The sequence below is a fragment of the Rhinolophus sinicus genome, chromosome 6, assembly GCF_057876585.1.
Source record: "Rhinolophus sinicus isolate RSI-liver-muscle chromosome 6, RSI-T2T, whole genome shotgun sequence".
In the NCBI taxonomy this organism is placed as follows: domain Eukaryota; kingdom Metazoa; phylum Chordata; class Mammalia; order Chiroptera; family Rhinolophidae; genus Rhinolophus; species Rhinolophus sinicus.
Window position 1 is genome coordinate 2022921 of NC_142506.1, and position 13167 is coordinate 2036087.

At 53.0% G+C, this 13167-nt stretch overlaps 1 long non-coding RNA gene and 1 pseudogene across 2 annotated transcripts; one reads left to right on the forward strand and one right to left on the reverse strand.

The window, feature by feature from the left end:
- The first annotated feature begins 14 nt into the window (after positions 1-14).
- Positions 15-6812, forward strand: LOC109443816 (uncharacterized). 2 transcript variants are annotated; one of them, XR_002136752.3, is made up of 5 exons: positions 15-139; positions 470-685; positions 1250-2143; positions 2534-2712; positions 3167-6812. It is a non-coding gene; the product is annotated as an uncharacterized LOC109443816 (long non-coding RNA). The 2 variants fall into 2 exon arrangements; XR_012490878.2 differs by having other exon boundaries at positions 1250-2712; positions 3167-6811.
- A 3644-nt stretch (positions 6813-10456) lies between these two features.
- Positions 10457-12324, reverse strand: LOC109435720 (ferritin light chain pseudogene; annotated as a pseudogene).
- Positions 12325-13167: the final 843 nt, after the last annotated feature.

Here is a 13167-nt window from a genome sequence, read left to right on the forward strand (position 1 = left end):
TACTGTCCCCCTTCAGCAGCCCAGAGACAGGACACAGCAGACTGAAGTCCGGGCCACAGAGGGCTCTGCAGGAGAGATGACAGCGTGGATTGTATGTGGCATTACAAGAGCTTCACGTCACTAGCATGGACAGTGCAAGGTAAACAGCATGAACAGAAAGTCTCTTCGCCTCCCTGTGCCTCAGTTTCCCTCATGTGAAAAAAAAAGTGCATCCTTCCAGCTCTGACAATCCGGCTCTGGGCCTCACCTTCCCCACCACAGGAACCCTGGAGACCTGCCCTTCCATGCAGGAGGGCGTGTGCGCCCCCTGGAGGAAACAGGGGGAAAAGGGCTGGGCCAGCACTGCCCTTTAACAAAAACCTTTCAACATCTCTGGGGCGTTAACTACCGCGACCTCTGTGGAGGGTAATACAGCAACATTTTTAGTTATGAATGCATGTATCCTTTGACCCTGCCATTCTACTTCTAGGAATTTATTCTAAACACATCCATGCACATGTGTGCGAGGTGGTAGAATTAATGTTTGCGCAAGGTCATCAACTGAATAAACAAGGTCGGATCAACACAGTGGAACTAAGGAGACGCTGAGCAGTTATAGGAAGCATGTTCTCTAGGAAAGGAGCAGAGTGGACTGGGCCGCGCTGTTGTCCTCGCTGGGTTTCCAGCAGCAGCCATGAGGTTTAGGGTAAGTGGGGCCCGGGGTGCAGAGCCAGGATGGGGAGGGCCCCATGCAGGGGGTGAAGCTCAGGAAGGGCCCAGCCTGACCCTGTAGGGAGCTCTGGAGGGTAAGTTATGCTCTTACCAGGCAAGAGACCCGATACGGGTGTTCCAGGAAAATGAGAATGTCCAGCCACTTCTGACTTTCCGCGTGTGTCAACAAAGCAAACTCTGGTGGCCCAAATAGTTCTGCAAATAAGAGCTTCAGGTGCTGGCCCTTGGGAGAGAAAGCACCCCAAACCAGGAGAGCCAGGAGAGGGGTGCGTGCACACACGTGCTCTCAGGGGACCCAGGCAGAGCCCCAATACCACCTACTACAGCCAATAAGGGGGAAAGCAGGTGAAGAACAGCGTACAGAGCCACAGTCTGGGCTGAATGAAGGTCGGAGAACACGTATCGTGTTTGCTGGGCACTGGAGAGCACATTGAGTCTGGCATTGGAAGTCCCGGGCAGGGGCCTGGAGGAAAGGGCAAGTGACTTATTTATTCTTTGTCACCCTGCTGTACTTAAATATTTTTTCCACCATGTACAGTTTTTACCTCCTTGAAAAATAAGATCCCATGAAAAGCTCATCTTGCCATGTTCGGGGATCAGAGGTCTTGCATTGTTAAGACGAAGGAGTCTCCCACGGTTGACATACAGACTTTGTACAATCCCTATCCGAATCCCAGCCACCTTCCCTGCAGAAACCGACACGCTGATCCTAAAACTCCCATGGAAATTGAAGAGACCCAGTAGAGCTGAAACAATCTGGAAAAAAAGAACAAAATTGGAGAACTCAGCTTTCTTCATTTGAAAAGTTACTATGACGTGTGGTAGCCAAGGCTGTGTGGTGCTATCATGAGAATAGATCAGTAGATCAATGAAATGGAATTTAGGGCCCAGAAATAAGCCCTGACACGTATGGTAAATTGATCTTTGACAAAGAAGCCAAAACAATTGAATGGGGGAAAGAATAGCCTTTTCAACAGACTGGTACCCTCACAACTGGACGTTCACATGCAAATGGATGAACTCGGACCCCTACCTCATACCATGTACAAAAATTAGCTCAAAACCGATCAAAGATCTAAATGTAGGAGCTAAAACTATAAAACACTTAGCAGAAAACGTAGGTAACTCTTCCTGATCTTGGATTAGGCAATGGTGTCTTAGATATGTCACCAAAGCACAGCCAACAAAAGAAAAGGATAGGTTTTCATCAAAGAATCGGACTTCATCAAAAGTAGAATCTTTTGTTCTTCAGAGGACACCATCAAGAAAGTGAAAAGACAGCCCCCAGGATGGGAAAGAATATTTGCAACTGATGTCTGATAAAGGACTTACATCCAGAACAGGCAGGGCAGCTCTCCGCAGAGACTTACAGGAGGGGAAGAGGCAGTTCTCTGCCCGGCTGGCTGTAGCTGGTCACAGACCTCATGTAGAGGTAAGGACCCGTCAAGCCGACCCTGGGACAGATCCCTCCCTGCCACTTGGTCCCGGGAGTCTGGGGAGGTTGGCAGGTTTTAATGAGCCGGTGTGTGTGGAAGGCCCAGCCAGGCTGGCTCCCTCCCCACCTCGCCCGGGAGCCATTCCCAGTTTGTTGAATGCCCTTCAAAATTCAGCCAGCGAGGTAAAGCCAATGCCCCCAAAACAGACAGTTTAAAAATAATCTGCCCACATGTGACAGCTCCAGGGAATGTAAACAAAGTAGCAGATAACCTAGAGGAGGCCACGTTTCCAGCTGTCCTCTCCAGGTGTGCAAACACACAAAAGAGCAAAGATTGTGCAAGTGTGTGGGTCTGTGAATCACACACAAGCACGTTAACATCTACAGGCGACTGTACAACAGTCACACTGGCTCAGCTGCTTGGCTGCAGGCTGAGAAGACGGCCTGGCCTGGGTTTAAGCCTCAGCTCAGAGTTTACCAGCTGTGGGCCCTCGAGCTGCCAGCACTGCCTTAAGGAACCCAGTTTCCTCACCTGTAAAGTGAAGCTGATGACAGCACCCACCCAGGTAGGTGGGTGTCATGGAGTTAAATGGGGTGATGCCAGCGACTGCTAAATGTGAAGCCTGCGCCTGAGTCAGGGCTCAGCCCCTGGGCTGTCACAATCCGTGTGACTTCTCCAGCCACCTAGCTGACCACCTCCCACCCGTGCCTCTGACCTCAGCACATTCAAGCCCCTCTGTGGTCACCCCACTTACATCTCCAGCATCTTCACTCAGCTCCTCTCTCTCCTCGCGCTCTTCCCAAACGGAACCCCTCTCTCCCCACTTCTCAAATGTGAACAAGTCCCCTTATTGTTGTAGGCTACGTTGTGTCCCCCCAAAATATGTTCCAGTCCTAAGCCCGGTACCTGGCAATGGGACCTTGTTTGGAAATAAGCCCTTTGTAGGTGGAATCCAGTTAAGACGCGGTCTCCCTGGGATAGGGTAGGTCCCAATCCAATGACTGCTGGCCTTCTGACAGGGGGATTTGGGCACAGACACAGGAGAAGGGTGCGTGAAGATGGAGGCTGACACTGTAGTGATGTCTGCACGGAGCGCTGGCAGCTACCAGAAGCTGGACGAGGCAGGAAGGGTCCTCTCCTGGAGCCTGAGAGACCACAGTGCTACCCACAGCTTCGTTTCCAGAACCGTGAGACAATGCATCTGTTGTTCTGAGCCACCTGGCTTATGCTACTTTGTGGCTCAGCCCTAGGAGACACACTTACCCTGACCCCTCCACAGCCTCACTTCCTGGTACTACGCCACCCTTCCAGGTTGGTTTCAGACGCTGCCTTGCCCTCCAGGAAGCCCTCCCTGAGCATCTTGCCTCCTCCTCCCTCCCACGGCCACTTCTGCAAGTGTCGGCCCCTTTCCCCAGCATTCCATAGCACTTTTTTGTGCCTGACTGTAACGCATATCCCATTCTGCCCTAAAGTAAAATGTGCTAGGGGACCCCCTTGAACGGTTTCAGAAGATGCTTCCTTCCTAGAAGAGGTGATCCAGGACAGGGTTTTGAAGGATGAGTAAGAGTTTACCAATTGGCCTAGGATTTGACAACTTTGGCACTGAGTGCGTTTATTTAGTCACATATCCATTCAGTAAGTATTTACTGAGTGACTTTTGCAGTGACTTGTTCACCAGAATGTGGCCCCCAGGGACAGGACAACACATCACTTATCTCTAGTCAGTCCCCTCTCTTTCCCAGGAGCTCCTAGCAGCCCTGACCCAGGCTCAGTTGCGTTCATTCCTAGTCAAGGTTTGTGACTCAAGGGCATTTTTCCATTGTCCTTGGAAATGGGGCCTTGGGGACAGGAGCCTTTGGCAGAAGGGAGGGAGGGAGAACAGAGGGACTCGGAGCCTCCTGGGTTAATGAAAACGGGGAGCATGCACATAGGCTGGGGAGACAGTCCTAAATCCAAATCCAGCTCTGCTGCTTTCGGACAGAGCGAGCATGTTCCTGCTACTGGGTGCTTGACTCTACCTTCTGCAGTAATGGGACGAGGCCAGCAGAGGGCGCAAGCCCCTGCCGCCTCCAGAGAGACCCAAGGTAGGTGGGCTGCTCTGGGCACACCTGGTTATCCTTCCCAGGGGTGAGTGGGAGGCTGAAAGGTGGCTTTGGGGCCCGGTGGCCACAGAGCGGCCCTGGGAGGCCTGTTTCACGTTGCCACCCTGCGGACAGGGCCCCCAGCAGAGCCTCGGGACCCTGTGTGCTGATCAGGCCTGGGGACAGTGCTGGGTGAGACAGGTGTCTGCCCTGGGGGAGCGGGTGGGGTGTTTTCATCCAGGGTCTCACAGGACCACCGGCAATGCCAGCGGGGCTTTGCGGCTCTGTTGGTAACCAGACCTGGTGCTTTGCAGAGATTCCTACCCAGGCACACCCTTAACTCGTTTAATCCTCCTGGCAGCCCTATGGGGCAGACAAGACAATCATCATCCTATGTTACACATGAGAAAACAGACACAGAGAGGTTTAGGAGCTTGCCTGAGGTCACACAGCTAGTAAGTGGCCAAGCTGGAGGAGAAGGCCCTGCCAGCTGGATGGGTCAGCCCTAGGCACACATCTACCAGTGTTAGCTTACTTGTTTCCTCAGTGTCTTGCACAAGCCAATTCCCCCCATGTATGGCAGCCTCCCTCCTCAACCGCTGCCCTCCAGCCTCACCCCAGCCCCCAGCTACAGGTGCTTCTGTGCTGTGGCTGCACTTGAGCGTGAGGTCGCCGAGGGCAGGGACAGCAGCACACAGAGCTCAAACAGGGGAGCTGAACGACTCACACTGGGCTGGGTTCCTTTCGGTACCCCACTTCTGGTTCCCCTCCCCCACGCCATCCTCTCCCTGGGGATCTGGCCACCACCAGCACACGGTCAAAACCTGTGCAGCCTGGATCCCACCCACTCTCCCTAATGACTACACTGTGCCAGCAGTGCCCTCCAGGAGCTGAAGTTCAGTGCAGACTCAATGTTCAAGGTTGAGGGCCCACCTGGCGTCTGCACCCCTCTATCTGATGGACCTCCCCACCTGCCCCTCTCAGACTGGTGTGAGGACCCTGGGGCCAGAGGCAGGACTTGGGGTACTGGTGGCAGGATGGGGTTCAGGGTTCAGCAGGGTTCCTCAGGCTCCAGGGGGACGGCTACGGTTGCTGCATGCTGAATGGGGGGGGCGGGGAACGGGGGCCTCCAGGGAACAAATAATGCTGCCATAAAGGTGGGGTGGCAGCAGGAATTGAGACCAGTCAGGGCTGGTGCAGTGCCATTTCTCACCGAGCAAATGCAGGAAGTCAGTTGGGTGGTTTGCAGACCCTGAATCAATTTCTTTTCAAGGTAAAAAAAAAAAAATCTGCCAGGGAAGGCAGGCAGGCAGAAGCCAGACAAAGAATAAATAATGGCCTTTGTAATCCAAGCCACAGACGGAGAGAGGGGTGGGGAGTTGTCCACACAAGGCCCCCACCCCAACTCAGCGTGACTCCGGCAAGGTCACCAGCTGTGAGGGACTGGACAGCACAAAGAGAGCAGATGCGTTGGCGTAATGACAAGCCCGGTTTTCTGTTGGGGGCAAGAGGGTGAAACCCATTAGAGCAAACGGCCACAGGGCAAGGTTTTATTTACCCAGAGGTCACAGGGGAAGGAGACGTGGGCCATGGGTAGGCCAGGGTTTCATTTCTAGCTCTGCTGCTTTCCCGCTGTGTGCCCTCAAGGAAGTCACTTGCCCTCTCTGTGCTGCAGTAGTGTCACCTATAAAAGGAGCCAGAGCTGCTCCTCACAGGTGGGGTGACTGCATGTGTGCCCCAATAGCCCCAAGAGATTCCCGCTCCCGAGTCACCCCTGCCTCACCACCTTCCCCACTTCCCAGACCTCCAGGGACTGCAGAAGGCCCCTCCCCACCTCCTTCGTTGACTCTGGACCAGGCCACTGCTCTACTTGTCTCTTTTCCAAATCATATCTGTCATGGTCCCAGAAGGAAACAGATGGCACGCGCGAATGATTTTCTGGAAGGACTTTGGCAAAAGGACTGTTGACAGGCGTCGGAGCAGGGTTTGAGAGCTGACAAGGGAGGCAGCACCCCAGAAACAGACCATCCAAAGTCACCTAGGCACTCAGTGGGGCCGAGCTGGACCTCACTTCCTGGATACAACACAGCCCCCTCCCTGTACATGCTGACTTGTGCCAGCAACACACGCCATCAACACACAGGACAGCGGCGGGCCAAGGGGATTGAATGACAGACACTGGGCCGAGCTGTCGCATTATCAATGATGGGTAATCAGGACCCTGGGGAGGGGACATCTGTGCAGGAGGTGCTGGGTGTGGGTGGGGACTCCTGACCTAGAAGTTGGGGTAGCCCCAGCCTCCCCAAATGAACTTGGACCAAGATGGGCCTGGTGCCTGAGAGCTGGACCCCTGAGGCCCTACTATGTGTAAGCCTGCAGCTCGCCCAGCTCCATGGCCAGCTGCCCATGCTTCCACTCTGGCTTCCAAACCTTCCTGGAAGGGGCCGAAGGGAGCTGGCTAGGAGGGACGCAGTGGGGTGGGCCGGGAACTGCTTGTTCTCAGAGTTTTGGAGTTCCACTGGGACGACTCAGAAAGTGGGGCAGGAGGAGGGTGGGAGAGGCCCCGGCAGAGAGGGAGAGGAGGGAAGGGGAGCAAATAGCAGGGGGGCGGGGGAGGGGAGTTTCCGCATCCAGAAGGGGCTGTCTCATCACTTGCAGCCTGGGCGTGGGGATGGGAGGTCTGGCGCAAATGGCCCCAAGGAGTGGCCAGTGTGAGTGTGTGTGTGGCTGCGTGAGGTTGTGAACGTGTGTGGCTATGAGTGTGTAAGAGTGTAGGCAATAAGTGGACTGTGTGAGAGGATGTCCTTCTGTGTGGGTGAGTGTGCAAGGGGTGCATCGCAGGGCTGAGCCAGCCGGGCCGAGAGGCCGACTTCCTGAGGGGCTCAACTCGGGACCCAAGGGGGGAGGGCTTGCCCAACGTGCTGCCAGCTCAGCCTCGGAAGCTAGGGGACCCCACTCCTGCCTCTGCAGACCACATGCTCCTCATGGGGCAGAGAGAACCTGTCCCACCTTAGCTGCTCCTGGGCTGAAGGCCGGGGGACAGCCCCATGGGCCCAGCGCTGGAGTCACACAGCCCAGAAGCCCCCTGCCAAGCTTCCAACCCCTTCCCAGCCTCGCATGTGTGTTACCCATTTCACTGATGAGACCACTGAGACTCCAAGAGGTGAGGGAAGCCCACATGCTGGGACCAGGGTCCCTGGGCAGGAGCTTATGCAGGCACTGGGTCCTGGAAGGAGGCTTCAGGAACCGCAGGACCCCGCCCCTGGGCCATGCAGGCAAGAGGAGAGACGCTGTCCGGAGCGCCTGTGAGTCTGTGCACGTGTGTACGGCGGTGGGCAGGGAACGGGGACTCTTGTCTCCTGGCTCAGTCCCACCTTCCTTCTGCCTGTCCTCCCCCACCCCCACATGTACCTGAAGCCACAAAACCCAGCCCACCCTCTGAGGTCCCTGATGGTGACCCTAGTGCCCCTCCCAGAACCCTTGCTTAACACACACAGTAACCCCACCCCGGCTGCCCAAACAGGGCTTATAGTGGGTTGAAGTGTGCCCCCCAAATTCATGGTCACCTGGACCCTCAGAATGTGACGGCATTTGGGAATAGGGTCTTTGCAGATGGAAGGAGTTAAGATGAGGCCACACTCGTGAAGAGTGGGCTCTAATCCAATGACTGGTGTCCTTGTAAGAAGAGGAGGGACACAGAGGAGAGGCCACGTGAAGACGGGCAGAGATTGGATGGATGAGGCCACAAGCCAAGGACGCCCAGGACACCCAGGAGCTGGAAGAGGCAGGACGCACCCTCCCCCAGAGCCCGCAGAGGAGCACAGTCCTGCCCACACCTGATGCCAGATCTGCGGGACAGTACGTTCCTGGTGTTTCCAGCAGTCTAACCATTTGGTACAGCAGCCCCAGGAAACAGACTCAGGCTCTTCCATCTCCTTTCCTGTCCGTCCCCTCAGCTGCTGTAACTAGTTCTGGAAACAGCAAAGCCCCCTGCTTTGGCAGGGGAGACGGGTTTGTCCAGTGGGGCCGCCATGAGACACCCACTCAGACCTCTAAGTGCAGGTGGCTGACTGGGGACCCGTTGCCCACCCTGCAGTCCACCCCTGCATTCAAGCCTCGGCCCTGTCTCCCCTGGGGGCTTGTGGGCAGTGACTGAGTGCAGTGGGGACACCGGGCAGGCTGGTTCGTGACAGGTGCAGGCCACCTCTTATAGGCCACGTGGCTCCCCAATGGCCGTGCTGAGCACCCCCACCCCCAGGGCTGTGGGGCAACGCAAGCTGCTCCCCAGCCCCTCCCTCATCTCACAGGCTTTCGCCCTGGGCATTTGCTTCCTGGAGGACATGGGCTGACAGCAGCACAGTGGCTGTTCTTACGCTCATATTCCAGGTGCCCAAACAGCCTCAGAGAGGGGGAGCGGCTCGCCCATGGCCACAGAGCTGCCCTCTCCCTCTCCCTGAGCAAGAGGTCCCCACCCTTAGCCCCCTCCCCTCTCAACTTGGCCCTCTAAGCAGCCTCGCCCCAGCTTGCAGGCCTCTCCCCCAGCTGCCGCTGGTTGCCATGGTGTTGGAGGAGGCGGTGCAGCGGATTCCTGAGAAGCATCCAAAAATACACACCAGCTCGCCCCTCCTTCCTCACTCCCTTTCTCCAACGTCAAAGCCTCCTTTTGTGCAGCTGAGGCCAGGGCCACTTCCTCCCAAAGCAGCCAAGTTGCAAAGGAGGTCAAGGAGCCAGAGGGTCCAGGAAATGAGTCAGGGGACCCCAGCCCAGCCCAGCCAGCTTCCTGCACCGGGGCTTTGGTTCCTGCAGGTCTCCCCACCATCCTCCCACAATGAAGAGCTATGGGCAGTTCCCAGGCCAGGCGGGTTCTTTCATGCCTCTGTGACTTCGCACATGTAGTTCCCTCCACCTGAATGCCCTTCCTCATCCTTCAGGTCCCAGCTCCGGCTTTAAGTCCCCTGGGAAACCTTCCCTGAATCTCTTGGGGCTCCTCCTGCATGCTGCACCCACCTCCATCACAGCCATTTTCTTGGTGATGCTGTCACGGGGCTGTGATAAGGATATAAGCTTTGCCTTTCTACCTCTGTGTCCCCAGGGCCTGGCACAGGCAATAGGGAAGGAAGGAAGGGAGGGAGGGAGGGAGGGAAGGAGGGAGGGAGGGAGGAAGGAAGGAAGGAAGGAAAGGAATGAGGGAGGGACAGACGGAGGGAGGAAGGAAGGAAGGGCAACACCTCTCGTAGGACCGGGGAAGATCTGGAGCTTGAGGACCTGGGTGCCAGGCCTGGCGCAGAGCTGGAGCCCGAGCAAAGATCACTCCCTTCCTGCCGCCTCTATGAATACCTGGGCTCCAGCACCTTCTGCCTCAGCTGATTTGGAGCCAGCTCACGGGGTAGTTTCCATGCCTGCAGGCCCACGTCTGCAGCCAATTAGGATGCAAGGTAATTACACCGTGATCACAGACGTGTGCTTTGACTTCTTAATGAGGTGCATGTGTTTAGGCAGAAAGGTCTCTACTCTGAAATTCCGGGACTGGGCAAGCTGCAAGGGCCTGAGTGCTGACCTTGAGCAGTGTTTTTCAACCCTCTTGGTGGCTGAATACTTTCTGCAAACAATACCTCATACATACAATGCCCATCTATAAAAATGGTGAGAACTGTTTCTTTTTAAAGATGGGAGGGAAATCTATAAAGATTGTTAATCAGAATTAATTCTGGAAACTGAGTACTAAGGCCATGGATGATTGATATTTCTTATTTTTACACTTTTGGTGGTAATTTTTTAAATTTCTAAAGGCAAGGGAAAGCAATTTAACTCTTAAAATGAGGGGGACAAAGAAATCATGGAGATTGTGAAGTAAAGCAGCTGACAGAGCAGCGTGGCAATGATCTATTCAGTCAACAAATATTTATTGAACAAATAAATATTCATTCATTTATTGATGCCAGGTTGCCCTGTTTACTGTCACTTTATAACTCGAGGTTTTTGGTGACTAGGTAAAATTTTTCTCCTACACTTTCCCTGCAATTATTGTATATGCCACTAGGTGGCAGTAGGCACATTGGTATTCTGAGAGGTGCATGTTTTGCTCGTCTCAGGTAAGACTTTCAGTTCAAACCACGTATTGTAAGTTCTCATTGATAACATTTTTTGTTATTATTATTTTTATTGTACATATGTTTTAAATTCTATAAGATATCATCAAACAGTCAATATTTATTTAGTTTTATCTACTTATTTACTTTGTGTGGCACACTTCATTCCCACTTTACTCATTTCATCTGGGATAATTTTCCTTCTGCCTGATGAACTTTTAGTGTTCCTTTTAGCATGGGTTGACTGGTGAGAAATCCTGACAGCACGTGTTGATCTAAAAACATCTTTATTTCTCGTTCATTTCTGATGTATCTTTTAGCCAAGGAATGTAGACCTCTGTGCTGTCAATAGTTTTCTTTCAGCATTTTGAAGATTGTCTCTGGCTTTTATCATTTCTTTTGAGAACTCATCTCTCAGTTCCGTTGTTCTTGCTCCTTTTAAAATAATTGTGTCTTTCCCACTGGCAACTTTTTCTTTTTTCCCCTGCAAAAAGCTTTATTGTTTCAATTTGGTCCACGGCTGGGGAGAGGGCTCTGGGGTGGTTAGAAGGCTGCCTACTGGTTTAAGGGAGAGGCTCAGGCAAAAGCCTAATGTCAGGGGGATGCAGAGGGGCCTGTCAAAGGCCTCTGGGCTCCAAATGCTCCTAGTCGTGCTTGAGGGTGAGCCTTTCGAAAAGATACTCGCCAAGCCCCTCCAGGGAGCTAGCCAGCCTGCACAGGGTAGTCAGGTGGTCGCCCATCTTCTTGATGAGTTTCACCTTCTCGTCTAGGAAGTGGGTCTCCAGCAAGTCACAGAGATGGGGGTCTGCTGTGCTGGCAGAACCCATGGCCTGCAGATCCAAAAGGACCTGGTTCAGGTTCTTCTCCATGACCATGGCGGCTTCCATGACATCCTGAGTTTCACCCCACTCATCGTGGGAAGGCTGCTGCAGGTCCTGGAAGAGGGCGCGACCACCACGCTGGTTTTGCATCTTCAAGAGACGTTCCGTGCCCTCGCGCTTCTCCTCGGCCAACTCGCGGAAGAAGTGGCTCACGCCCTCTAGAGCCTCATTGTCACGGTCAAAACAGAAGCCCAGAGAGAGGTAGCTGTAGGAGGCCCGTAGATGCAAGTTGACCAGGCGGTTGACGGTGGCCTCCACCTCGGTGGAGTAATTCTGACGAACTTGGGATTGGGAGCTCATGGTTGCTCCGCAATAGGAGTTAAGCTAAAAAAAGAAAGGTGTTAGCTGGTCTCGGAGGCCGAGGATGGCTGAGTTGGTTCCGAAGGCTGAGACTGGAAAAAAGGTTGGAGGGTGGTCAGAGGCTGGAAGAAGGGGCGTCCCAGGGTCTGTTCCGTCCAAACACTGTTGAAGCAAGAGACAGATCCAGGGGAACGCCGGGGGGCACTCTCCCACTGGCAACTTTTAAGATTTTCTCTTTGGCTTTATTTTTCACTCGTTTGGCAATCATGTACGCAGGTGTGACTGTTTTATTCTTCTTGATTGGGGTTCTTGGAGTTTCTTGAATCTGTGGCTTGATGTCTTTTGTCAGTTTGGAAAGGCTCAGCCATTGTTTCTTCTCCTGTCACTTCTGCTTTATCCTCTCCTTTCCATCTAGCACTGTAACGTCGCATATGTTAACCTTTGCCACAGTGACTCACGTTGCTCTACTGTGCTTTTCTTCCTGTATTTCCCATCCTGTCTTTCCTTTCCATGCTTCAGTCTGAGCATTTCCTACAAACCTGCATTCTATTTCACTGACCCTCTTTTCTGCTGTATCTAATCTGCTGTTAACCCATCATTTGAGTTGTTAGTTGTAGTTATTATTTTTATTAGTTCTGTAATTTCCACTTCGTTCTTTTTTAAGTTCTAGTTTTCTGAAATTCTCCATCTTGATATCTATATGCCAACCTTGTAATCGCATTTCAATACCAATATTTGTATCACTTTTGGGTTTGTTCCTAGTGTCTAGCCTTTTTGATTGTCTTTGGTTTTTTTGTTTCTTTTGTTTTGTTTTATTGGCTCTATTGGATGATAATTGTTCTTTTATTAAATGGCAGTCTTTGTGTTTGAAAAATCATAGAGCCTCTGGAGGATCCTGCTGTACTCCAGAGAGGGTTTGATTTTCCTCTGGCTGGTGATGAACGGAGGGCAAAACCACTTGGGACCAATGAGGAATTGAGAGAAAATGAGACTGGATTCAGGCCCCGTGAGGACTGGTCTCTTTCTGACTTGCATGAATCGATAGCCTAGCCTGCAGGTGTCTCCGCTGAAAACTGGGGGTGTTTACTAAGGCCCATCTTCCTTGGATGGCTCTGAACTGCAATTTTCTTTTCCTTCAGCACCTCAGGCCTGCCAGAAGCTCAGCTTATCATCTTAACCTCTTAGCACTCCTCCACTTTTTTCTCGGTATCTTGGCCTCTCACCTCTGAACAGCTCACAAACATCTTGAGGGCAATAGCCGCACAGAATGTCAGGCTCCCTGCTCGTTGGGTTCCTTTTCTCACAGTTGTTTGGGCCCCGGCTGCCTTGCTAGCCATGAACTCCAGTCATGATGGGGCTGTAAAAGCTGTGGGTACTAGTGTCCAGCCCGTATGTCTCACACTTTGACTTAGTGTTTCCCTGAGGGGGAAGTAGACATGGTGTGTTTCTCCCTTGCTAGGATCATGCCCCTGATTCCACGTGGCCTTAGGGCCTCTACATGCTCTTAGATCATTTTCAGTTTGTATTTTTTCCAGTTCAAAGCTGGAATGTTTCATAGTTGTTTTCTGTGGAGTCGGGGTGAGGGGGTTCTTTTGATATGAGCTACTCCATCATAGCTGGAAGCAGAAGTTACAGCACAATGTTATAAATGCCTGTGTCCCCCGCCAGA